At 39.8% G+C, this 27,270-nt stretch overlaps 1 protein-coding gene across 3 annotated transcripts in view; it reads left to right on the top strand.

The window, feature by feature from the left end:
• The window catches only part of nckap5l (NCK-associated protein 5-like), a 165,796-nt gene that overhangs the window by 91,630 nt on the left and 46,896 nt on the right, over positions 1–27,270 (top strand). For all 3 annotated transcript variants that reach the window (XM_034172003.1, XM_034172002.1, XM_034172004.1), the window contains exon 2: positions 2,024–2,107. The gene's annotated coding sequence lies outside the window, so the exon portion shown is untranslated. The remainder of the gene's footprint in view (positions 1–2,023; positions 2,108–27,270) is intronic.

The raw sequence follows: 27,270 nt of genomic DNA, 5'->3' as shown, positions 1-27,270 counted from the left end.
TTCTTTTAACTGTATTTTATCTTTGCTGAATCAGTCTGACATCATGTCGAGCTGTCTTGGTTACAGCTAGCCGTATGTCATGTCAGCCCCACTGGTTTGATGGTGGAGGAACAGCTCAGCTTCAATGTTTGTTCGTGGCTGAACATGCGAACAAGCACTCAGTTGCTGTTGTATCAGAGATGGACGGTCTGGTAGTGCGTTTCCTGAGTACGGAGTCGCCTGGCAAAGATTTAGAAGAATCTATGATCTCTGTGTGATTGCTCTCAGGCATACATGGCGAACATTCAACCTTTCAAGCCCTTTTGGGAAAGGATCTCTCCCTCCTACAGCCCTTCCCCCACGCCATCTCCTCTGCTTCCGCTCCTCATCCCAAATATTGTGTGTATACGATTCGTCTCGGTTCGTACAGTCAAACATCAGAGAGGAAACTGCACCGAGGGACCCCACCAGCCTCTCCTCTCTGAAGATGATCAGAAATCACATCTGTATTATTGATGCAGACGGTGGTGTGGCAATGGTGTCAGCAGAAAACCGACTTTGACCTACATTTTGTGGAAAGACTTCCCCAGATCTTGTTTAATGCTAACATCAGAGGATTTTGGTTTATGTCACATTGTTTATGTTACCCACCCACATGCTTTCCCTACATGGCAAGAACTTCAATCAGTGCTTCTCCAGATTGGCAGATGAAAAGGGTGGTGTTTGACACATCCTGAGAATGTCTTGGTTATGCCAAATCCCCAAGTGTGTGACTAACATGATTTAAGAAGCTTTTGAGCATTTCCTCTTACTGCATCTTCATCTGAGTCCCTTTGATTCCCCCCCCACTCCCCCACAGCCCTGCCCTCATTCCATGAATGTCATCTGCAAGCATCAACCCCAGTGTTTTTAAAAACAACAAATTTGATTCAGAAATGATTGCATATTATTATTATTATTATTTTATTTTTTTTTTTTGTTTTGTTTTTTTTTGAGCATGTAGATCTGGCACCTGTTTATCTTTATAAAACAGATAGTTACTGAGGTGTCTTTAGCATTTTTTTATTTTTTTTTTGTCGACGGGCTCTACCTTTTATGATCTTGTTTCTTGGCAAAGATTTCATGTGTGCAAGATCAGGTGTACTGAGGAGGACAGGGTCAGACCATGTGTAGGTGACTGTTGCCCAATAAAACCCAGATTGAGAGGGCAGATGCTCAGCAGCTCTAATCCCATTCAGTTTAACAAGCCCTAAAAAGGATCAGGCTGTGTGCTGCCCTGTAGACTGTTTGGAAATGAAGAGTTAATGCTGTAGCTTGGTGCCTAAACATATCTGGGGTGAGATGCTGCACCAGCGTGCCCGAGTGATGAGGTGCTGCAGCTGGCAGTATGTCCTATTTATGTTGGAGATGAAACGTTTGCAGAAAGTGTTTAACCGGAATATTCTGTAAGAAATCTGCATTACGCTGATAATTTGGTTGCAATAATATTGTGGTACACGAAGTGTGCATCTCCTGTGTTATCACAAAGGCATAAATGAGGAGTTCTTAAATGCTGTGTCTGCTAAATTATTCATCAGTCTTTCTTTCATTACACTTTACGATGACTCAGATGAAAGGAAAGACGAGAGGAGGAGCAGTTGCGGAAGCGCGTGAGATAGAGGAGCAGGGGTTTGTGGTCTTGACCTGACTGCTGTGTACTGGTATCTCCTGAGGTTGATGGGGAATCTTCCTCTGCTGCTGGTTTCCTACTTGTTCGGAGCGTGGAAGAAAGCCGCAGCCTTTGGTCGCAGCGTAGAGGTGACATTGGTGCAGCCCACTCCCCACACGTCTTATTCAACTTTTCAAGATCTCATTACATGCGGCAAGATCTCCTGTTTCTGCCAGTGGGGATTCAGAGAATCCTGAGTAGGATTGGCAGAGATATCTTTGGGTTTTTGTTGTAAACCCCAGTGGTGAAGAGTGGAGGCAGGGAATCTGAGAACAAACGGGAGAAAATGAGACTAATAAATGCTTCCTTTGGTTTTCTCTCTCTCTCTCCTTTAAGCTCCATGGTTGTACTGTTGGGAGACAGAGGTGCCTGACAGGAGACTAACTCCTCTTCAAGGATCAGCGAGAGCTAATATCACAGGTGAGTGTGTTAACACATGTTCACTGTATCAGACTGTATTTAATTTACTGTCTCACAAGCTAATACAGCTGTTGATGTTTCAACAGAAGAACACATTTGTAGTCTGTGAGCTGCCAGGGCTTGCTTCAAATTTATTTCATGTTGAATTCTAGTTATTAAAGAGTACTTTATTTCTGTGCTTTATCACAAATTTACAGCTAATTTTATTGCTGGCAAATTATTTGGTAAATATAGTTTGCTCCATGAAATTTTACAGATGTTGTGAAGCACGCATGTGCACAATGAGGTGTTCAAAGTCTACCTTATACCATGTGTAGAACAGTGTCCCCGCTGACTCTTGTTGACAAATCAAGTAAAAACACTGTAACTTTAACTAACATTAGTACTGGCAGCAGGCACAGTAGACCTGTTAGTGTTGTCTTACCTATCCAGTAGATGTGCAGTAAAATGTGAAAATGTCCACAGATTTTATTCTGAGTTCTTCCTAATGGACAGTGTGGTCACATATGTTTACTAGCTGTGTTTGCCGTTTTCTTTCAGTTGTACATAATTTTTTGGCGATTTCAGTCAACAGTGTTTATTCGGTTCTATGACAGACAAAGTTTGCCATCTCATGGTCGACGTTATCCTTTTGTGACACTCTCCTTTGTATATAAGGAAAATAATTTGGGGGGGATATGGAATGTTTCTAGATGACTTGCTGCCAAAATGTGTTAAATCTTTATTCAGTTTTTAGGAAAACTTTAACAGATTTTAGCTTAGCTTCAATAGCTTGCTGTGGTTAATTACCTTTTCACAGCGTAGCACTTTCTCAGCACAAAGCATTTGCTACCCAAACCATTACTGGGGAGAGTTGGCAGCATCACCTTACCAGAACATGGCACCTTTTCACACATCAGGTGACCACCAAAGCTAAAGAAACATGGAAGACGGGTGTGTTTTCCATGTTGAAATTAAATGTAGGGCCTGGAAGGTTTGTGTAGTCAATTCCATTATTCACAGACACTTTTGTGTTTTTTGGTGACTGTTTTGGTCTGCTTGTCATACAGATCGATGATATGTAACCTTCAGCAGTTACATAACATACTGTGGTGATTATAGTGGGACTGTTATGTGTCGGACGCGGGCAGAGGACCGGCCAGCGTTTGAAGGACCCAGTATAAAATAAGCAGAGCACGGTTCAAAGGATAACAGAATTTAATAAACATAACAGTGATGTGCTGAATTACAAACAAATAAGTGCGCGGTCTGGCGAGGTGGAAAGACGGTGCGCTCCCAGCAGCACAAACAGTCCGGAGCCAGAACAGTTCGGACCCAAGGACCCCGTCGACACCCCCCAGGTGGCCGCGACCAACCGAGTCTGTGAAAGAAGAAACCATCATGTGAGTCCACCACTCCACACACAGAGAGACCACTCAAAGGTGTACATAAACAGCAAACACTTCCTGGCTTAATCACCAATCAGCTTCCCACCCTGCAGGCATGGAACACCCAGTTCACATTCTCCACTGCAGTGGAAGCTGATTACACGACTAACATAACAGCTCAATATAATAAGGTGTGAGGGACACCACATTTACTGACTGTACTCATGTTAGTCACAAAACCTAAAGTACCTCAGAAAGTGTGCTGACGAGCATGAGACCTCACCCCCTCCTCTTTCACAGACCATGGCATCAAACCTGGTACGGTCGCTGCGTCCATGATGATGAGATGGCTCTCTAGACGACGATCTCACCCGTCTGGTCACAAGGTTGAGTCTCTGGCAAATACACACTGTGTACTCCAGACTTAAATGCAACCATGCCCCAATCCATAAAGATGCACCACAGCTGTGAGTCCTGACGAGCTGCACATGACAAGCTTCAGGTGATCAGGGTGAGGTCCTGATAACTCAGCCACACAGCCACTCAGTCCTGAACGCATGCCACCTGGAAGGAAAAACAAAAGACAGAACAGAAGACAGAAACAAAAGGCAGCCAGGCACCCCAGCCATACAACAGGGACCAATAAATCCACAAGCCAATGTAATTCACCAATATGAGCTACTTGCAGATAAATCGGTATTGCAGTTTATAAATGACAAAAAGAAACCGAGAGATGCAGAGATTATGGGATGCAGATATTTCAGTGTGCCTCGCATCACGGATACATTAATTTTTTTTAAAAGAAAGCATCTAGAACCTCCTAAACATAACATACTTTTTTATTATGAAATATTAACCTAAAAGTGCACAGATGCACATTTGTGTTGAAGTGCTGTCACCGTATTCAGTCCACTTTGCTGCCACCAGCAGCAGCACACAACGCCACCAAGCCAATTACAAAAGTTGTCGTTTTGTATGGAATACTAACAGTGTATTAACTGAGTGCAAGGTCTGCACAGGAAAATATCAGACCAAGGTGTTGACAGGAAACAGGGCTGATATTTTCTTGTACAGACCAAGTAAGCGAGGATAATAATTAATTATATGGCTGTTATACATATATACACACACACACATAATATATATATATATATATATATATATATATATATATATATATATATATATATATATATATAAACACGACCTTCCGGTGTCACCGACCAATCGATCCCCCTGCCTTCGCTACGCATGCGTCATTTCAGAGCATCAGCAGCGATCATCTATCTTAGCGACGGACATCTGAAACTTTTGTACAACAATCATTTCCACAGAAATTCAGCATTATTTCATAATTAAAGACGGCGGAGCGTGACAGCAGCACATCTGACATGCTGCTTCATATACATAATTTCGGAATGTCAGTAGCAATTCACCTATCTTTCTGGTTTGTATTGAAGTTTTCAATCTGTTCTTGATTATTTGGACCTGTATTTTCGTCTTGGAATTCATTTTGCACGCCCAGTTCAAGCTTGTTTGCTGTTAATTTCTCCATTTTCTTTGTTTGCTTTTTGTGTTGTTTTATTTTGTGCCATGAAAATTGTGAACAAAGTCGCAAATCTGATACATTTGTCATGGTAACAGTCTGATATGGAAAATATCAGACCGGAAGTCTGCCAATCAGAGTGTGCGTACCATCATAGTCATATAATAAGATTTCATGGATGGGATGTTTGCCAAATATCACAGGTTTGCTTAATTAATTTAATCCAGTGATTCATAACACATTGAAAAGCTCCCGTACATGTTCTTAAATGCAATATTCAGACTGCCTTCATGTGAGTTTACAGCCACCATCAGCAGCAGATGAGAATGTCTGCAACCTAATGACAAAAACTGACATTTCATATGAATTAATAAGACTTCACAGATGGGATGTTCATCAAATAGTGACACCGCCTATGATGATTTTAAAATCTGTACAGAGTGATGTTTCATGTCATTTGCGCTTAATCAAAAAAAATGCAATGTTGACAAAATATTGAAGGTAGTCTGGCGCAATGTTCAAAGGACGTCAAAAATACTTGCTAAACACAGAACGTTCATCCAACACAAATGTCGAAATGTGATCCATCCATCTTCCAGCGCTTAGTCCAATTAAGGGTCGCGGGGGGCTGGAGCCTATCCCAGCAGCCATAGGGCGCGAGGCGGGGTACACCCAGGACAGGACGACAGTCTGTCGCAGGGCCACAAACAGACAAACAAACACAGACACACCCACACACACACCTAAGGACAATTTTAAAGATTCCAGTCCACCTAACCTGCATGTCTTTGGATGTGGGAGGAAACCAGAGCACCCGGAGGAAACCCATTCAAGCACGGGGAGAACATGCAAACTCCACACAGAAAGGCCACGGGAATTGAACCCACGACCTTCTCGCTGTGAGGCAACAGTGCTAACCACTAAGCCACCGTGCTGCCTGAAATGTGATCCAATTTATTAAAAAAAAAAAAAAGAAAAATTATTGGAAAAAAAAGTTTACATTCACACTCTGTCATGCAGTGCTCCAGTGCCTGACTGAACTTGCTCTGCTTTCTTAGAGTAAAACTACTGTAAGTTAAATACTGTAAGGTACTTCATTTGAGTAAAGCTACTGTAAGTTAAGTACTGTAAGGTGCATCATTTGAGTAAAGCTACTGTAAGTTAAATGCTGTAAGGTACTTCATTCGAGTAAAGCTACTGTAAGTTAAGTACTGTAAGCTGCCGCGTTTGAGTAAAGCTACTGTAAGTTAAGTACTATAAGGTGCTTTGTTAGAGTAAAGCTACTGTAAGTTATGACATTAAGCAAATACTATATCCATCCAATCACAATGTTTTTAACCTTTTGAACATTGTGACCTATGCATAACATCAAATGACTTGAAATATAACATAATGTAAAATTTGCATCATATTTAACTTTTACTTAAATTGGTTCAAGTTTACTCTTAGAATAGATTAAGAAAAACCGTGACAAATCTTACAATAAATTCTATTTAAAAATAATATATATGGAATAAAATTCTATTTTTGATTATTATTTGATTATTGATGTACTTGTATTTTTATGCTGTGTTATCATAATACCTATGGCGTAAAATGGTCTTTAAACAACATTGATAATATCATTATTATTGTCGTTTATTATCATATTTTTTGAGGCATTATATTGTTTGGCAAAATTTATTACTGTGACAGGCCTAATTTACACTGTGAAAGCAGCATTAATGCAGAAATGTACATTGAGATTTTAAGAGCAACATCTCTTCCAGGTATGCCCATGCATTTTTCAACAAGACCATGCAAAACCACATTCTGCACACATTAGAAAGGCATGGCTGCAGAAGAAGAGGTTATTGTTACTGGATTGGCCTGCCTGTAGTCCTGATTTGTCCCAAATAGAGAATCTATAGAGAATTTAGAAACAAAAAATGTACCAATGACCCCATAATTTTGTGCACCTTAAGATGTGTTTGCGTGGGTGGCATGGTAACTTAGTGGTTAGCACTGTTGCTAACAAGGTCATGGGATCGCTTCCCACCTGGTCATTTCTGTGTGGAGTTCGCACATTATTTTTGTGTTTGCATGGGTTCCCTCAAAGTTCTTAGGCTTCCTTCCACTACCAAAGACATGCAGGTTAGGTGAATAAGTGATTCTAAATTGTCCATAGGTGTGCGAGCAAGTATGAATGTGTTTGTCCATCTATGTGTGGCCCTGCAAGAGACTGACATGCTATCCATGGTGTACCCCACCTCACACTCTGTGCCTGTTGGGATTAGGGCTGAAACGATTAATCGAGTAACTCAAATAATCTGTTTACAGAAAATGTTTCTTCACTTTGAGGCTTCATTAATGCTGTAGTATATACAGGGGGCCTGTATGTGGCGTTGTAACACTCCCACAACTACGAAGAATATGTGGCACATGTGCATAACCATGTAAGGAGCTAAACAATGTAGCAGCAGAAGCTAGGAATTTACAACGTAGCACACTGAGTAAAATAAACAGTTTTAAGAGAAAGTGGGTCTTTTAAAAGGCTGACCATCTGAAATAGACGTATGCATATTTAAAGCGGATCATTATGTTAGTGTATAGTTGGAAAAGAAAACATGCCGCTGTGTTTTGGTCCACTGGCTGCTCTCCACCTCTGACGAAGCAAAAGGATGCGCACTTTAAGAGAATCAACTCTTCCAAAAATGCCTGTATTTGGATTCCATCAGTTTTCATCAGCAGGGTGAACATGGATTTATCAATGTGGCTTTTGCAGAAAAGCTGCAGTCTGCAGCCTTTTTTCAAAGGCTACAATCATGTTCACACGCAGCCTGTGTGCTGACTGAGGATTTCATAGTCTGAGAAAGCTCCGAAACTCGTAACGACATGAAAAAATAATTACCCAGAAAAACAGAGGGAACACCCTAAATTTGAAAATCTGCATGATGCTGCAGCATCTAGTGCTATTGCTTAGGGAGAGCACTGGCGCTATTGATATTGTTGTTTAAAACTGCAAAAGTGCTTTTTGTCTGATTAATCGATGGAATATCCTATTCCAGAAATGTTCGATGGCTGCAGCCCTAGTTGGCATAGCAATGGAATGAGCAGCTATAGACAATGAATGAATGAAAAGTGTGTCTGCAGGAAGAATGAGACAAAATAACACCTGAAACACTTTATCGTTTGATAGCTTCATTGCTGGTATGGCAAAATCAGATTTTAATCAATCAATCAATCAATTTTTTTTTTATATAGCGCCAAATCACAACAAACAGTTGCCCCAAGGCGCAAGATTTTAATAAATGCCTTAGTGTCCCACCTTATTTTGGATTATGCTGCAGGCCTTAAAGTGTATATCACTGATACATAAAATGTCAGTTGAGCTGACTAGTCTAAATAAATAAAGGATTATGAAAATATTGATGTATTGCATTTTATTTTTGGTGTCATATGCCCTGAGAAATTAAGCCATAAACATTGGGAAATTAGCCTGATTTCACCTGCTGCTGATAAACACTCAAGCGTCAGACTGTGAGGAATGGTCTTTGATGACATCATGTAATTTTAAGCCCCCTCCAGGCCCTCTGTTGAAATGAACAGGGGGATTTTTTTTTTTTTTTTTTAATAATGTGAAATCAGTGGGGGTTTTTTTTGTTGTTGTTTGTACTTTGACGGTGAATATATTAAAATGGTTAAAACGTGTATTTTGCAAGGATGTAATCACATGACTAGTGTTGCTTATTAAGTGGACAGATTTTCCAAAGTTAATATTTTGAGGAGGAAAGTGGGAGATTTTTTTTTTTCTTTTCTTCATAGTGCATCATGTACAAACACCAGAAGTGAAGCCTAGCACAGCATGAGAATAAGCCATCTCACAATTGCGAGTGCGCATGCCTGGGAAGATTTACAGCACTTCTGGGTGAACAGTCACGGGACCCAAGCAACGGTTTGCTGCAGACTTAAACAATACAGCCGGAGTTTGCATGTCTGCTTTCTTCTTCACTACTGTCACAATTACCCATGTTATTACTCAATCTCGTGTGGCCACTTGTCCGTCTAAGAAGCAGATGCCAACCACACGGGAATGCATAACTAGTTAGCATGCCGGAGTCTCATTCGTTATTGGAATTAACCAGACAAATCACTCCACCAACTAAGAATGATGAGAATAAACACTGACAAGAGCCGGTGGGAGCCACAGAGCAATCAGTCTGTTCATCCTTTCCGTGTCCGGGCCAGGTGAGGTTTCCCCTGTTGAGACAAATTGATCCGCAGGCTCTTGGTGGTGCCCTTCCGTCTCCCCAGTCTTCCCAGTGGACGCTGCGCGGGGGGTCATGGGAATAATGCCTGAGAGTGTGAGATGGCTTATGGTCTCCAACACATGGATCTAACCACGGATTTTATCCTTTCCTTTCGTGTGGCCAGGAGAAAATTCTTAAAACATGTTTCCTCTCCCGAAAGTGTGAAACTGGCAGTGTTTGTAGTTTGCGCCGTGGCATCACATCACGCCAAACTTAAGTTATGATGCTACGTGCAGGACACCAGCGAGTCTCGCTGCTTCTGTGATCACGGAATCCAACAGAACATGGCGATGAGTGACTGCTGTTAATAGGACAACTGTGATGTGAACCACTTTCCAGCCCTTTCAATTGTTGGCTAAGCTGAGCTAAACTCATGGGAAAGCTAAGCTAAGTGCTTAGTCAGTGACAGCGGCAAGACTGGAAAAGAAGGTTGATGGTCGGGCGTTCTTTTTCTTTGGACAAAAGACAGCGCCACACAGCGGAACAGTAATTTTACATGAATTTGTGCGAACACAGTAAGAGTGAAATCAGAGATACCACTTTCACAGTATGTAATCAGTATTATTCAGTCTTATTGAGACGTATGGAATGTTTTTTTTTTTCTGAATACACTACGGTTTGCAAAGAGGCGGAGGTGGACATATGTTGATCGCAAAATACAAGAATTTTATTTGAAAGCCAAATTAAAGCCACATTCAAATCAAATCAATTTTATTTATATAGCGCCAAATCACAACAAACAGTTGCCCTAAGGCGCTTTATATTGTAAGGCAAAGCCATACAGTAATTACGGAAAAACCCCAACGGTCAAAACGACCCCCTGTGAGCAAGCACTTGGCGACAGTGGGAAGGAAAAACTCCCTTTTAACAGGAAGAAACCTCCAGCAGAACCAGACTCAGGGAGGGTCAGTCTTCTGCTGGGACTGGTTGGGGCTGAGGGAGAGAACCAGGAAAAAGACATGCTGTGGAGGGGAGCAGAGATCAATCACTAATGATTAAATGCAGAGTGGTGCATACAGAGCAAAAAGAGAAAGAAACACTCAGTGCATCAGGGGAACCCCCCAGCAGTCTAAGTCTATAGCAGCATAACTAAGGGATGGTTCAGGGTCACCTGATCCAGCCCTAACTATAAGCTTTAGCAAAAAGGAAAGTTTTAAGCCTAATCTTAAAAGTAGAGAGGGTGTCTGTCTCCCTGATCTGAATTGGGAGCTGGTTCCACAGGAGAGGAGCCTGAAAGCTGAAGGCTCTGCCTCTCATTCTACTCTTACAAACCCTAGGAACTACAAGTAAGCCTGCAGTCTGAGAGCGAAGCGCTCTATTGGGGTGATATGGTATTATGAGTTCCCTAAGATAAGATGGGACCTGATTATTCAAAACCTTATAAGTAAGAAGAAGAATTTTAAATTCTGTTCTAGAATTAACAGGAAGCCAATGAAGAGAGGCCAATATGGGTGAAATATGCTCTCTCCTTCTAGTCCCCGTCAGTACTCTAGCTGCAGCATTTTGAATTAACTGAAGGCTTTTCAGGGAACTTTTAGGACAACCTGATAATAATGAATTACAATAGTCCAACCTAGAGGAAATAAATGCATGAATTAGTTTTTCAGCATCACTCTGAGAAAAGACCTTTCTAATTTTAGAGATATTGCGCAAATGCAAAAAAGCAGTCCTACATATTTTCTTAATATGCGCATTGAAGGACAAAAATGACTCTAAGATTTCTCACAGTATTACTAGAGGTCAGGGTAATGCCATCCAGAATAAGGATCTGGTTAGACACCATGTTTCTAAGATTTGTTGGGCCAAGTACAATAACTTCAGTTTTATCTGAGTTTAAAAGCAGGAAATTAGAGGTCATCCATGTCTTTATGTCTGTAAGACAATCCTGCAGTTTAGCTAATTGGTGTGTGTCCTCTGGCTTCATGGATAGATAAAGCTGGGTATCATCTGCGTAACAATGAAAATTTAAGCAATGCTGTCTAATAATACTACCTAAGGAAAGCATGTATAAAGTAAATAAAATTGGTCCAAGCACAGAACCTTGTGGAACTCCATAATTAACCTTAGTCTGTGAAGAAGATTCCCCATTTACATGAACAAATTGTAATCTATTAGATAAATATGATTCAAACCACCGCAGCGCAGTGCCTTTAATACCTATGGCATGCTCTAATCTCTGTAATAAAAGTTTATGGTCAACAGTATCAAAAGCAGCACTGAGGTCTAACAGGACAAGCACAGAGATGAGTCCACTGTCTGAGGCCAAAAGAAGATCATTTGTAACCTTCACTAATGCTGTTTCTGTACTATGATGAATTCTAAAACCTGACTGAAACTCTTCAAATAGACCATTCCTCTGCAGATGATCAGTTAGCTGTTTTACAACTACCCTTTCAAGAATTTTTGAGAGAAAAGGAAGGTTGGAGATTGGCCTATAATTAGCTAAGATAGCTGGGTCAAGTGATGGCTTTTTAAGTAATGGTTTAATTACTGCCACCTTAAAAGCCTGTGGTACATAGCCAACTAATAAAGATAGATTGATCATATTTAAGATCGAAGCATTAATTAATGGTAGGGCTTCTTTGAGCAGCCTGGTAGGAATGGGGTCTAATAGACATGTTAATGGTTTGGAGGAAGTAACTAATGAAAATAACAGAACAATCGGAGAGAAAGAGTCTAACCAAATACCGGCATCACTGAAAGCAACCAAAGATAACGATATGTCTTTGGGATGGTTATGAGTAATTTTTTCTCTAATAGTTAAAATTTTATTAGCAAAGAAAGTCATGAAGTCATTACTAGTTAAAGGAATACTTGACTCAATAGAGCTCTAACTGTTTGTCAGCCTGGCTACAGTGCTGAAAAGAAACCTGGGGTTGTTCTTATTTTCTTCAATAAGTGATGAGTAGTAAGATGTCCTAGCTTTACGGAGGGCTTTTTTTTATAGAGCAACAGACTCTTTTTCCAGGCTAAGTGAAGATCTTCTAAATTAATGAGATGCCATTTCCTCTCCAACTTACGGGTTATCTGCTTTAAGCTGCAAGTTTGTGACTTATACCACGGAGTCAGGCACTTCTGATTTAAGGCTCTCTTTTTCAGAGGAGCTACAGCATCCAAAGTTGTCCTCAATGAGGATGTAAAACTATTGACGAGATAATCTGTCTCACTCACAGAGTTTAGGTAGCTACTCTGCCCTGTGTTGGTATATGGCATTGGAGAACATAAAGAAGGAATCACCATATTAAAAACCATATTAAAGACGTATTACATTTGGAGAAAAAAAAAAACAATGTCCTGGAGTAAGTCATGAAGTGAATGCAGGTGGCGTGACTTTCAGGCAGGTAATAATACAATAACATGCTTTTGGAGGGCAGTATGCATTTTCAGAGGCCCGACGTCCATGCCCAGTTGCCCAAAATGCGCGGAGGGACTCAGGAAATGCATACCGCACAACAACAGCATGTTATTTGCATTATTATCACTTACTGAGATACACAACACATGGAATCACATTAACAATACTTAATGTCATTTCAAAATGCACGACACCCAGCAAACGCGTACATCAAAAGTTGGCTCACTTTAACTTTTGTCATGTCAGCTGACGCGCGCTGCTCTCCAAATTTGCCAGTGTGTCCTTTATCAAGCTGGCTGCTTTGGCAGCTGTTCATTGTCATACTATCATGATAAAATCATCCGGAATATCCATATTGGGACCAACACACACTTCTCGCCTTTTCATCTTTTCCTCTGTGGACAGTTCTTGGGCTGCGCTTGCGTAGTCATTTGTTTACACACAGCGGGCGGGTATGCCGATACTCGTTCGCTACTGTGGGCGGGTATAGCCAGGTAGCGTCGACCTAAATCTTCACTACCGGCCTAGCAACGCCTCGGTAAAGTGATAATAATGCTCAGCACCCGAGTTTATGTCCCTTTTATGGCGAAAAATAGCTCTGAATCTGTGCGCGTTTTTCAGATGCCGTATGGACAATTCCATTTTTATCACTTACATCAGGACTTGCACAAGTTAGAGTTGGACGTAATGATTCATGATTTTGAATATAATTTAAGAGAGTGTTAATTGGAGTGTGATGTGCCCTTTAAATGCAGAAATGGATGGATAACAGATTACGTTGACTACATGAAATATCTTTGGTTCATTCTGTCTTCTATAAAATTAGTCAGAGTAAATGGATGTGCTGGGGGGAATCTGTATTCCCCCCTACCACACACACACACACACACACACAAACACTAGAAACTGTGAATGTCGCTGCACTTTGACGCTCACTGTCTGATTTAGTGTCTGTGTTTAGAGATTGCTGCATTTTGAGATATATAACAAATGCCTTCACCGACATTGACCTCTACTCTTATCTATTTGCTGGGAGGTTTGTTTTTTGTTTGTTTTGTTTTTTTCTTTTTTGCCTTCTTTCGTTTTGACTTTTTATTATGAGCTAACTGCGTCATTTTCCGTCTTCCTTTTGTTTATGTTTAATTAAAGGTTTTGCAAGTCTTCTGTGACTGACTGTTATCTTTGGTGCAGAAATAATATGCTGATAATCGCACTTAGGCCTAGACTTTATATTTGTTTGAGTTGGTACTTCCACCAAGGAGGACATTCTGTTCTTTGTGTAGTGTCAACCGAGCCCCAGCCTCCCCTCCTGTTAAAGGTAGTCAACAGAAATGGAAACTCTCGCAGGTCTGTTGAATGGTTGCTTGAGGCAAATCACTCCCCATAGAAACGCATGTTAAATTTTCTAACTTTACAGCACAAATAAACATGTTTAGAGCCTGGTCCCCTCCCCAAAAGTGCAAACCTCCGTCAACGCTAGTTTCCAGTTCCAATTCCTTGGAAAAAAACATTCAAGGTCAAAGTCATGTTAGAAGTGGCTTTTCATGAACTAAATTAGATGTGATCAAATGTCAGGAGTACATGTTTAGTTCACACACTTGAATCACTTTTTTTTTCTTTTCTTTTTTTTTTGTGGTGTTGTCAGGGTTTTTTTGGTTTCTGTATTCTTTTTCAGATAATTTTAACAGAACATTGGTTATCTCTGCTATGCACAATTTGTCATTTTCACTTTTTGCCAATTGGTTTCTTTTGGATAACTGGAAGATAGACAGGAATAAAATTGGAACCTCCATCCATTTGTGGTGGTGTAGATAAATCCATAACAAAAAATGAGAGTGACTGAGGCATTTTTGATTGAGATATAATGCAAAATGTACACCAAATGGGCTTTTCAATGTTAAATTCAAATGTCCTCAAAATCCACAATCCAGATCAGATCCAGATCAAACTTTGTTAGGCGATTGTGAGTGCCAGTCTGTGCTTCACTTTCAAATATGAGTGTGATTGGGGCGTGTTTGATTAATACAACCCCTGGCAATAATTATGGTATCACCGGCCTCGGAGGATGTTCATTCAGTTGTTTAATTTTGTAGAAAAAAAGCAGATCACAGACATGACACAAAACTAAAGTCATTTCAAATGGCAACTTTCTGGCTTTAAGAAACACTGTAAGAAACTGTAAGAAACCAGGAAAAAAAATTGTGGCAGTCAGTAACGGTTACTTTTTTAGACCAAGCAGAGGGAAAAATATGGACTCACTCAATTCTGAGGAAAAAATTATGGAATCACCCTGTAAATTTTCATCCCCAAAACTAACACCTGCATCAAATCAGATCTGCTCATTAGTCTGCATCTGAAAAGGAGTGATCACACCTTGGAGAGCTGTTGCACCAAGTGGACTGACATGAATCATGGCTCCAACACGAGAGATGTCAGTTGAAACAAAGGAGAGGATTATCAAACTCTTAAAAGAGGGTAAATCATCACGCAATGTTGCAAAAGATTTTGGTTGTTCACAGTCAGCTGTGTCTAAACTCTGGACCAAATACAAACAACATGGGAAGGTTGTTAAAGCAAACATACTGGTAGACCAAGGAAGACATCAAAGCGTCAAGACAGAAAACTTAAAGCAATATGTCTCAAAAATCGAAAATGCACAACAAAACAAATGAGGAACGAATGGGAGGAAACTGGAGTCAACATCTGTGACCGAACTGTAAGAAACCGCCTAAAGGAAATGGGATTTACATACAGAAAAGCTAAACAAAAGCCATCATTAACACCTAAACAGAAAAAAAACAAGGTTACAATGGGCTAAGGAAACGCAATCATGGACTGTGGATGACTGGATGAAAGTCATATTCAGTGATGAATCTCGAATCTGCATTGGGCAAGGTGATGATGCTGGAACTTTTGTTTGGTGCCGTTCCAGTGAGATTTATAAAGATGACTGCCTGAAGAGAACATGTAAATTTCCACAGTCATTGATGATATGGGGCTGCATGTCAGGTAAAGGCACTGGGGAGATGGCTGTCATTACATCATCAATAAATGCACAAGTTTATATTGATATTTTGGACACTTTTCTTATCCCATCAATTGAAAGGATGTTTGGGGATGATGAAATAATAATTCAAGATGATAATGCATCTTGCCATAGAGCAAAAACTGTGAAAACATTCCTTGCAAAAAGACACATAGGGTCAATGTCATAGCCTGCAAATAGTCCGGATCTTAATCCAATTGAAAATCTTTGGTGGAAGTTGAAGAAAATGGTCCATGACAAGGCTCCAACCTGCTAAGCTGATCTGGTAACAGCAATCAGAGAAAGTTGGAGCCAGATTGATGAAGAGTACTGTTTGTCACTCATTAAGTCCATGCCTCAGAGACTGCAAGCTGTTATAAAAGCCAGAGGTGGTGCAACAAAATACTAGTGATGTGTTGGAGCGTTCTTTTGTTTTTCATGATTCCATAATTTTTTTCCTCAGAATTGAGTGATTCCATATTTTTTTTTCCCTCTGCTTGGTCTAAAAAAGTAACCGTTACTGACTGCCACAATTTTTTTCCCTGATTTCTTATAGTGTTTCTTAAAGCCAGAAAGTTGCCATTTGAAATGACTTTAGTTTTGTGTCATGTCTGTGATCTGCTTTTTTTTCTACAAAATTAAACAACTGAATGAACATCCTCCGAGGCCGGTGATTCCATACTTTTTGCCAGGGGTTGTATATAATGTAAAAATATACATTAAATGGGGTTTTCAATGTTAAATTTAAATGGCCACAAACTCAGTAATCTGGATCTGATCTGGATCAAATTTTGTCAGTCGATAAAGGATACCATCCTACATGTTGACAGTTCTGAATTTTTGAAAAGTTGTTCAATGTTACATTGGGATTTTTCCTGATGTTGACACTTCACCTATAACCTTGAAAATTGAATAAGTTATTGCCTACCAGGATATGAATCTTGAGGAAAGATTTCTTAACAATATATGAAAATATAATGATATATGTAAAAGAAACAGGGGCGAAAACATAACCTCCTCCAACTTCATTGGTGGAGGTAAAAGTAAGTCCCTTCGGCTGCTCCCTTGTTTGCACTTGGGGTCGCCACAGCAAATCCAAGGTGGATCTGCATGTTGAATTGGCACAAGTTTTACGCCGGATGCCCTTCCTGACGCAACTCCACATTACATGGAGAAATGTGGCAGGGGTGGGATTTGAACCGGGAACCTTCTGAACTGAAACCAAGCGCATTAACCACTTGGCCGTAAAAAAAGCAAGACAGTTTTGGTCAATATAATTAGTTTCCTCCTTCATGACAATTGTGTGGTGGGTGATTCCCCCCTCTCAGTTTAAGCCATAAAGTTATTAATAATTGTGGTGTGGCCGCTTTGACTGACAGCACTATGACTGAGTTGGCTCCATTAGCAGAGGCTCCTCTCTCCTGTCAGCTCGACACGGTTGAGCCAAATGTTTGTTCTTTCTGAACATTTTATTCCAAATATCTGCAATAATATGGTTTACTGTGCTGTTAATTGTACTAATGGACCACCAAAGATGTTTGTGATCCAGTATTTCTGTTGTGTGACACTTTATGATTATTTAATTTATGTTAGCACTGTTAGCATCAGGTTAGCACAAATTAGCAGATACCTTGGTAACACTGGATGCACAGATGGCATTATGGTTATGTAGGCAGTGTGCTGGTCATTTGATGTAATTCCCACCCAAAAGCCTGCCTTTATGAAAACCATCACCCAGTCCACAAAAATGTCTGTTTCAAACAGCCAAACCAAAGTTAATCTGTTAGCTGTAGTTTTGCTTGTTTTAGAACTGCAGCTGGGGGAAAGACGCTCCCATGCTTAATTCATCCTACCTAATTCATGCTGGTTTTTCCCATGTGCCACCTTTTTGCCCATTTATGGGTTAACTGGGAGTTGAGCAGAGTGTAGTACTGCCTTGGTGGCGGTCTCCAGAGCCCCCTGCCCCCACCCCATTTGAGGATCAAAACTGCTCTTCATGATGTCACACAGGGTTTGTCAAGTATATATGCAGTCTGTGGTGGAGACAAACTAATGAACCACTTTCATGAAATACTGCAAATATTAGGGCCCCTTCACACATAGCACGAATGAAGCCAAATGGTGCACGAAGGAGGAATCGTATGCCATTCCTGATAAATTGGAGCAGCCTTTAATGCCTCGTGCACCTGTTGCCAGAACTATCTGCACACCAGTGGCTGAAAGACAGAGTGTGCCCTGCGAGTGCCCATTCGATCCCTCTCTCGGCAGGTGTCGGCCAAATTCCAGGTGCCACACACGAACATCCAACACCACTCGCGGAGCACTTAGAAAAGGCGGGGCTATTCCCTCAGCCAGCACAAAAAAAGTGATCAGGTGACTACTTTCGAGCTGGCTGTGAAAATTTTCAAGTGCCCCCCAAGTGTGGCGTTGCCAAGCAACACACGTGGCGTGCCAGAGTGTTGGCTCCCCTCTCAACACATGTGGCGTGCATGTATTGTGTGTGTGTCTCTGAACGGTTTGATCTGACTTGAAACTTGGCTGTAACACACTTTAGTAAATTAGAGACAGACTCTTTTGACCTCAGTACTTCAATCAGTGCCCTTGTAGTTTTATTGTTTTTACATTTTCCTTTTGAAATATTTTTTTAACTTTTTTTTTTTGTAACCTAAGATTTTTGAGTTTGTGTGTGTGTGTTTTGATTATGCAGAATTAAAAATTTTTTTTTTTTTGTCATTTTGTTTTGCACAACTACATGAATTTACATATTTTTCCTGCTCTGTGTTTCATCAAATGGCCCAAGCAGAGGGTCACCCCTTTGAGTCTGGTCTGCTTGAGGTTTCTTCCTCAAATCATGAGAGGGAGTTTTTCCTTACCACTGTCGTCTGTGTGCTTGCTCTAGGGGTTGGACAGGTTAGACCTTACTTGTGTGACGTGCCTTGAGTCAGCTTTGTTATGATTTGGCGCTATATAAACAAAATAAATTATATTGAATCAAATGTGCAGTTGTGTTTATGAGTATGGTTTGTATAATCAGGTTGGTTAAATGTAAATAAATGCGCACTGCACATTGTTATCACACTTTCAACTCGGAGTGAGATTCGTACATCACAGGCTTCAGGCCAGTGGGAAGTTACACACTGAAATGAGGTGTAATGCTGTTTATTTCTTAGTGCACTTGGATGTCTGCAGAATATTGCGTTGTTCCTGTGTTGGATAGGGGAGTGTGAAAAATCTGAGGGGACTGTTCCTCTCAGCAGTATAATCTGCAGAGCAGCAGCAGCGTTAAGTTGCCGTGTATGCCCCTCGTTGGCGTCTCTCTGTATCACGCTCTGACAGCACCAGTGTCTGCAAGTCTGGCAGCTGAGCTCTGTGGAAGGAGCATCATGGTACAGCAGGTCCACTGGGACCCGCTGAGCCTCTGCTTCACCCCGTCAATGGACCCCTGTGTCTCCCATCACAGTCTCTTAGACCACCATGATGATAACACTGCAGTTAACAAACCAGACTTCAGCGCGATCGCAGTTTTTTTTTGTTTGTTTTTTTTCCCCCTCTCTCTTTGTCCTTACAGTTGTTCTGAAGAAGTACCAATATGTGGCTTTTTTTTGTTTTGTTTTGTTTTTTGTTTTTACTGGAAGACCACATTTTTGAATGAAGATGGACTTTTTTTCTTATTATTATTCTTTAACAGTTATTTAACAAGAATAAAATTAATGGTGAGTTTATTTTATAAACAAAAGTAGTTGAAACAAGAGCAATCTGATATTTCTGACATCCGCTAAGGGTTGATGAGGACTCATAATAATGTGATTCACATTGTGACCCGGTATCACCGACCGAACGGTCCCCCCTAAAAATCAGTCTGCCTGCCTTCACTGTGCATGCGTCATTTTGGAGCGTGTGCAGCAATTAACTGATTTATTGCCTCGTTTCTGCTTAAAATTGTACTCCCCAATGACAGATATCTGAAGCTTTTGCACAACAATCATTTCCACATAAATTCACCATTATTTTATAATAAAAGATGGGGGACCGATCAGAGTCTCATAGCAGCACGTCCTTCACCCAAAGCAGTCAAAGGGAAAAATGTGATTATTAACCATCAGATGATAAAGTGAATGAATGAATTTATTCAGCACAGACAAAAATGACAAATTAACCTCACAGCAAAAAAAAAAAGAAAACAATCCGACAAGGCACCCATGTGACTGAAAGGATGTGGGCAGAAGCAAAAGCTTATAAACGCCCACCCCTTTAACCAAAAGAACAAAAAAATGTATATAATATGTATACATATATACACACCCATGATAACTGATACAAAATTTAAAGTAATCACTAAACTTAGATTTCCAAACAAACTTGCCAACAGCAGTGGGCCATGTACAAACCCAAAAAACCAAAACAAAATCGATAAACCTAATTCATCATGCTATAATAAGTAATTAAATGATTTTTGAAGAGCCTTTCGAAGCCAACCAAGTTACTGAGCGACTTTGTTATCCGGGCACAAATTCCAAATATTAACACCTTTAACAGAAACACAATGACTTTTTACTGTAGCTCAAATCTTCGGTTTTTGAAATAATAATGTTCCTCGCAAATTATGACTGGAGTCCCTCACTTTGAACAGGTCCTGGACATACAGTCAATCAGGTCCCAAAATTTTAAAATGTTTAAACAGACAAACAATGGATTTGTAGGCTCACAATCTGGTTTATTACTATTAATTCTTATGGCTTTCTTTTGTAGTAAGAATATTGAGTTTGTATTTGTTTTGTAGGTGGTTCCCCAAACTTCAATGTAATAGGTCATGTATGGAACTAGTAATGAATGATACAAGGTAACTAATGACCATAGTAGTATAGAGGTAGAGGTAGAGTTAGTAGTATTGTGCTTTGTACAAAATGGCAATGGCTTTTGACATTTTTGATTTAACATAAGTTTCATTTACAAGTTCAACTTCAATATCGTGCACTAGTAAATTCCTACAGAAATTCCTGGGTTTATTTCCAAATATGATACACTTAGTTTTACCAAAATGAAGAGATCATTTATTTGAATCAAAGCATTCTTTGACCTTCTGTAGCTCCCTCTCCATCAAGTCCAGGACCTCTTCCAAATGATCCCCACTACAAAACACAGTGATGTCATCAGCAAACAAAATGCAACTCACAAATTTTGAAACCAATCATATGTCATTAATATACAAAAGAAACAACAAAGGCCCAAGCACTGAGCCCTGGGACACCCCACAAGTACACCTCAAAAATTCAGAATTTATCCCACCAACATGAACATACTGATACCTATTGTGCAGATAACTTGCTATCCAATTGTGAGCTAGTCCTCTGATACCGTACTTCCACAGTTTATTCAGTAATAAGGTGTGATCTATGGTATTGAATGCTTTCTGTAAGTCAAAAAAAAAAAAGCTACAGTATATTGCTTGTTTTCATTTGCATTCGTCATATGTTCCACAAAATCAATCACCGACAATGAAGGAGTCCGCTTTTTTCTAAATCCATATTGTTGCTCAATTAGTATGTGATGTTTAGATATAAAATCACATTAACCTCTTAATAAATACTTTTTCCAAAATTTTTGAAAACTGAGGTAACAATGAGATTGGCCTATAGTTTGAGAAACATGTTTGTCATCAGATTTGAACAGTGGTATTACTTTAGCTATTTTCATTTTGGAAGGAAACTCCCAGTCATTTATGACAAATTACAAATATAAGCTAGAGGCTTAGCAACACAATCAATAATATTTTTTATCAAAAACATGTCAAAGTTTTCGCAATCTGTAGATTTTTTTCCTTTTAGTTTATGAACTATATCAATTATTTCATATTCATCAGTTTCTCTGATAAACATTGAATCCGAAGAGTTATTTCTTATTGTACTGTTATCCCAAGAATGTATATTAGAAGGAACTATTGAATTTCCCACATTAGCAAAATAATTATTAAAATGATCTACTATGGCTTCCTTTTCCTTAACAATTGTTTGAGTATTTGTGTAAAAATATATGTTGTTGTGTAGTCTTTGATAACTCTTTTATTTTTGATGATTTTGTTTAATAGCTTCCAAGTAACTTTAATGTTTGTTTGTTTTTTTTCCCCCAATAAATCACTATAGTACTGCCTTTTGCAAGATTGCATAATATTGGTAAGCTTGTTTTTGTATGTGTTGTATTTGCTCTTGGCCTGAAATGTTCTGAGTTTTAAGAATTGCTTGTACAAAAAACTTTCTTCTTACATGCATTCAGCAGTCCCTTGTGATCCAGGGTTTAGCAGCATTTCGCGCTTTACCAAGTTTTAACATCAATGGACAATGTTTATCATATAAATTGGAAATAATGGAGATAAATGATTCGTATGATTGATCAATATCCTCAGTATAAGTGTCACGCCAGTTTTGGTGCATTAAATCTGTTCTTTTTTTTTACAAACTTTATTTGGTTTTTAACAGGAATTGCACAGCCATACAACCATTCACAATGTGATACATATAAAACAAACCATACAATTCCCTTAGGTAATAAACAAACACACAAACAAACAACCTCCAATCGCTCCCAGGCAATAAGAGAAAATGATAAGGAAAAAAAAAAGGAAATAAAGTAAAACTAAAATACAAACTGCAATGCCCAGAAGAAAGTACAGTTTGTACCAAGGATTAGCCTGGGATAGAATGAAAATCAACTTGACCAACCAGTGGCTGCCAAATTTCTGCAAATTTGTCAGAGGAACCCTGTAGTGACATCCTAATTTTCTCAAGTTTAAGAAAATAAACAATGTCCCTCAACCAGTGTATAAAAGAAGGAGGTTGTGGTGATTTCCATTTAAGAAGGATTATCCTCCTTGCAATAATGGTCATAAAGGATAAAGAATTTTCTTGGGAGGAGGACAAAGGAGACGGCGCTGAAAAACCCCCAAACACAGCACTCTGAGGATTCGGATCAATTTTTCTGCCAACCACATCTGATATAACAACAAATACCTCTGTCCAAAAACTCCTGAGCTGAGGGCACAGCCAAAACATATGTATGAGGTTCGCAGGAGACTGTTGGCACCTATCACAGACTGGGGAGACAGTGTTATAGAATTTAGACAGACGAGCCTTGGTATAGTAAACACGGTGCACAAGCTTGCATTGAATAAGACAGTGCCTAGCACATATAGAAGACTTATGCACTCATATTAAAATACGTGACCAGAGCTCATCAGAAATAGCCTCTCCTATGTCCTCCTCCCAGAGGGCCTTGATTGAACTCAAAGACTTCAAGCAGATCGAAGCTATGCAATTATAAAAAATTGAAATAGATCCTTTCAGCCTAGGAATGGGCAGAAGCAAGGAGTCAAAGTCAGAGTCCTCAGGCAGCCTAGGAAAAGTGGGAAAATTACTACGAACAAAGCTGCGAACCTGTAAAAATCTAAAAAAGTGATGTGATGGAAGAGTAAATTTGGCTGAGAGTTGTTGAAAGGTAACAAAAACACCATCAATAAATAAATCCCTAAAAGTCTGAATGCCCAGGTTTGACCAAATCACAAAGGTTTTGTCTGTGAGAGAGGGAGAAAAGACATGATTATTCGCAATGGGAGCATATGGAGATAAGAGCTGTAGACCAAAATAACGCCGAAATTGGGTCCAAATCTTAAGAGAGGTTTTAACTACTCTATTCTTTGTATAAGCAACAGTCGAAGATTTAATTGGCGAATACAGTAAAGCCACGAGAGACACAGGTTTTGCCGAATTCATCTCCATAACAAGCCAATCAGGAGAGGAAGGACCACACCGAAGCCAGGCTAAGACCCTAATATTGGAAGCCCAATAGTAATATCTGAAGTTCGGCAGGGCCATCCCCCCGAGCGGCTTAGGTCTCTGTAGATATTGCCAAGACAATCTAGGAACCTTCCTCTCCCAGAGAAAATCTGAAACAAGAGAATCTACCCAACTAAAAAAGGAACTGGTTAAAAAAATCGGGACACATTGGAAAAAGATACAAAAAGCGGGGGAGAACATTCATTTTAACACAATTAATTTGAGCTACCAGAGACAACTTAAGGACCAGCGCTCAAAATCTTCTTTAACTTTCAACAATAAAGGAGAAAAGTTAGTATTAAATAAGTCCTCCTTTTTCTTTTTTTTTTGCCTCCTTGCTCTCGGCCGAGACTGTCGCATTTTTCTCTTCTCCCTCCCATTCGGGAGGGAGGACCCGACCTGTCCTGCCGGGACACATGTGATGAGTTACGTGATGGACAGTTGGAGGAAATGGCAGGTCATGTGCCTTTACATGCTGTCTGTGGAGGATGTCGAAGATGTGTATATATTTGGCATGGTGGTGACCGGGTTCCTGCTGTGTGGAGTGGGCATAGCGCTGGTTTACTGGACAATTAAGAAAGTGGAAGCGGCAATAAATGGCCCGTCCAGGCTGCCCCACATGATTGATTTGATTGGAAGGGCAGTGTCTGCTCAGTCGACGGGTGTTAACCGCGCGTTGGAAACCATCTCTGGTAGGATCGCTGCACTGGAAAACCGCATTGATCGTCAGTAATGACCACATCTCCTCTCCTAATTCAGATGTATTGGAAGCCACTCTGTCTCAGACTGTGGAATCTTTCAGGCGTCTGCTAATCTGGATTTTCATTCGGCTTCCCAAAACACAGCTGCACTTCAAGGCCGCTGTGATAAAAACCTCCTGGAGAAGAACAACGCTCATGCCTCACCCCCCCGGTCTTCCCCCACCCTCAGCTTCTCCAGCTCTGACGTTGACTGTGGACAGTGGACTGTTCAGGGCTGGGCCCTTCCTCCCTCCAGAACGGACGAGCAAGGCCGTTGATGGCGCCTAAAGGCGGCCTCCGGGTGTTCTGTCTGATAACTGGGCTCTTACAAATCTCGGTCGTTGTCTCTCGTCCTGTTGTTGTGTGTGATCATTGTTCATTGTGCTGATGGGTTTTTTCCTGCATTGCTGCTGCATGATTCAATACAGCAGCAATGAAGGTTTTTCTTTCCCAAGTCTTACCTTGTGTGTGCTTTTTATATGTGTTCATGTACCGGGCTGGCTTATGTGTGTTGTTGTGTGTGTCGTTTGTCGTCATGAGGCCGGTCATGGTTTGCTCAGCCCTGCTGTTGACCTAAGGCAGGACATACATCTGGAGCTGGTCCCCGGGCGCCTAAAGGCAACTTCTGCTCCTAACTGGCAATTAGGATGGGTTAAATGCAGTAAACACATTTCATTGTGCAGGGAACATGTTCCTTTGTGCATATGACAATAAAATTCTTTTGAATCCTTTGAATGTCTATGCATAACTTGAACTCCAAGATATGTGAAACTGTCATTGGCTACCTTAAAATGAAAGCCATGCAGGGGAAAAGCCCTAGCAGCTGAGTTGATAGGAAACAATTCGCTTTTACCCAGGTTCAGCTTATACCCCAACAACCGGCCAAAGTCCGAAAGCAGCTGCAAAGCAGCAGGAATAGAATTATGCAGATCTGAAACGTATAGAAGTAAGTCATCGGCGTAAAGTGAGACCTTAGCCTCCAAACTATGTCGTCGTATGCCCACAATAGTTGGACTCGAACGGAGCATGATGGCGAGCGGCTCAATAGCCAAGGCGAATAAAAGGGGACTCAATGGGCATCCCTGTCTTGTAGAGCGATGAAGGAGAAAGTACCCCGACCGAGTGTTATTAGTCCTAACTGAGACCTGTGGGTTAGAATAAAGCAACTTAATCCAAGACAAAAAAGCTTCACCAATTAAATCCGTTCTAAGTTTTGCCATAGATTCCTGTTTTTTTCTTTTTCTTTTTCTTTTTAAAATTTGTGATTTCGGTATGTTCAATTTTGTCAACTGAGGAATTATAAGCAACGGAGATTGGCAAGTGATCACTAATGTCACTAATAAGCAACCCACCCATTAAATTCCCAACAATGACTTTTGTCAGTATATTATCAATAAGTGTCTGAGTTTGTAGTAATCCTAGTTGGATGTGTTATTACTGGATACAGTCCCATACAAAACACAGAGTCTAGAAATTCAGCTATTTGTATTTGATTATGAGGATTTGGAAATTCTATGTTAAAGTCTCCACAGACAAACAAAAGCTTATTATTTTTAACTGAGTTGTACAATTCCGTCAATTTCTCCACAAAAGCACTTATGTTAGAACCAGGAACTCTATAGATGCAACTTATAAGTATGTATTTGGATTTTTCACATGTAATTTCCACAGTAACACATGAATGAATGAATGAATGAATGAATGAATGAAAACTGTTTATTTCGAACATTTGATACAACAACAATTACAAGATAGATCAGTAAAGACAACAACAAAAAAGTTCCTACTGTGTACCCAACATGTCCGAAAAGGGGTAGGGTGAAGCATCAGCTTATTTATCCCTACCCCTTCTTCCCCACAACCAGTAATACCCTTTGCCACATATACACATAAATTCCTACACACCTAAACCGATATCAATATATATATATATACATATATATACACATACACATACATATACACATCAACATACATACACATATACATATATACACATATATATACACAAACATAAATATACACCTACACATACCTACTTACATACAAAATACTATATATTTACAAGCCGAAGCAAAAAACAAAAACACCCTAACCCTCATTACCCTTCCTCCTCCCTATACCCAGAAAAAAACATATTTTTGTACCGCTGTTTGAACTGGTTCATGCTTGGACATTGCTTGAGCCCCACTCCCAATCTGTTCCACATCCTCACCCCACAGACAGAAATACAGAAACCTTTTAATGTTGTTCGTGCCCACTGATGCTTTAAATTAAATTTCCCCCTCAGACTGTAATCCCCTGATCTGTTAAAAAACATATTTTTAATATTTGCTGGAAGTAAATTGTTTATTGCTTTATACACAATTTGTACTGTTTGAAAATGAACCAAGTCTGTGAATTTTAAGAATTTGGATTGTAAAAATAGTGGATTTGTATGATCTCTATAGCCAGTATTATGAATAATTCTTATAGCTCTTTTCTGCATTACTGATAGTGATTGTGTTGTACCTTTATAAGTATTACCCCATACCTCTGCACAGTACTGTAAATATGGTAAAACCAGTGAGCAGTAAAGAATGCGGAGTGAGTTGTGGTCCAGAATATGTTTCGCTTTGTTTAGAACTGAAATGCTTCTTGACAGTTTACTTTGTATATGTTTTATATGAGTCTTCCAGTTTATCTTATCATCTGTTATCACCCCCAGAAACTTATTTTCATGTACCCTTTCAATATCTACCCCCTCGACTTGTAACTGAACCTGTATGTCTGTATTACAATAGCCAAATAACATGTATTTTGTTTTACTTAAGTTTAATGATAATTTATTTCTGTCAAACCATATTTTCAATTTTCCCATTTCTATACTGATCCTCCTCAGTAACTCCTGCAAATCCCCCCCTGAACAAAAAATGCTTGTGTCATCTGCAAATAATACTAATTTTAATATTTTGGAAACATTGACAATATCATTTATATAAATTAGAAACAGTTTTGGACCCAATACTGACCCCT

The sequence above is a fragment of the Thalassophryne amazonica genome, chromosome 6 (genome assembly GCF_902500255.1).
Source record: "Thalassophryne amazonica chromosome 6, fThaAma1.1, whole genome shotgun sequence".
In the NCBI taxonomy this organism is placed as follows: domain Eukaryota; kingdom Metazoa; phylum Chordata; class Actinopteri; order Batrachoidiformes; family Batrachoididae; genus Thalassophryne; species Thalassophryne amazonica.
This window is presented reverse-complemented; position numbering and strand designations above follow the sequence as displayed.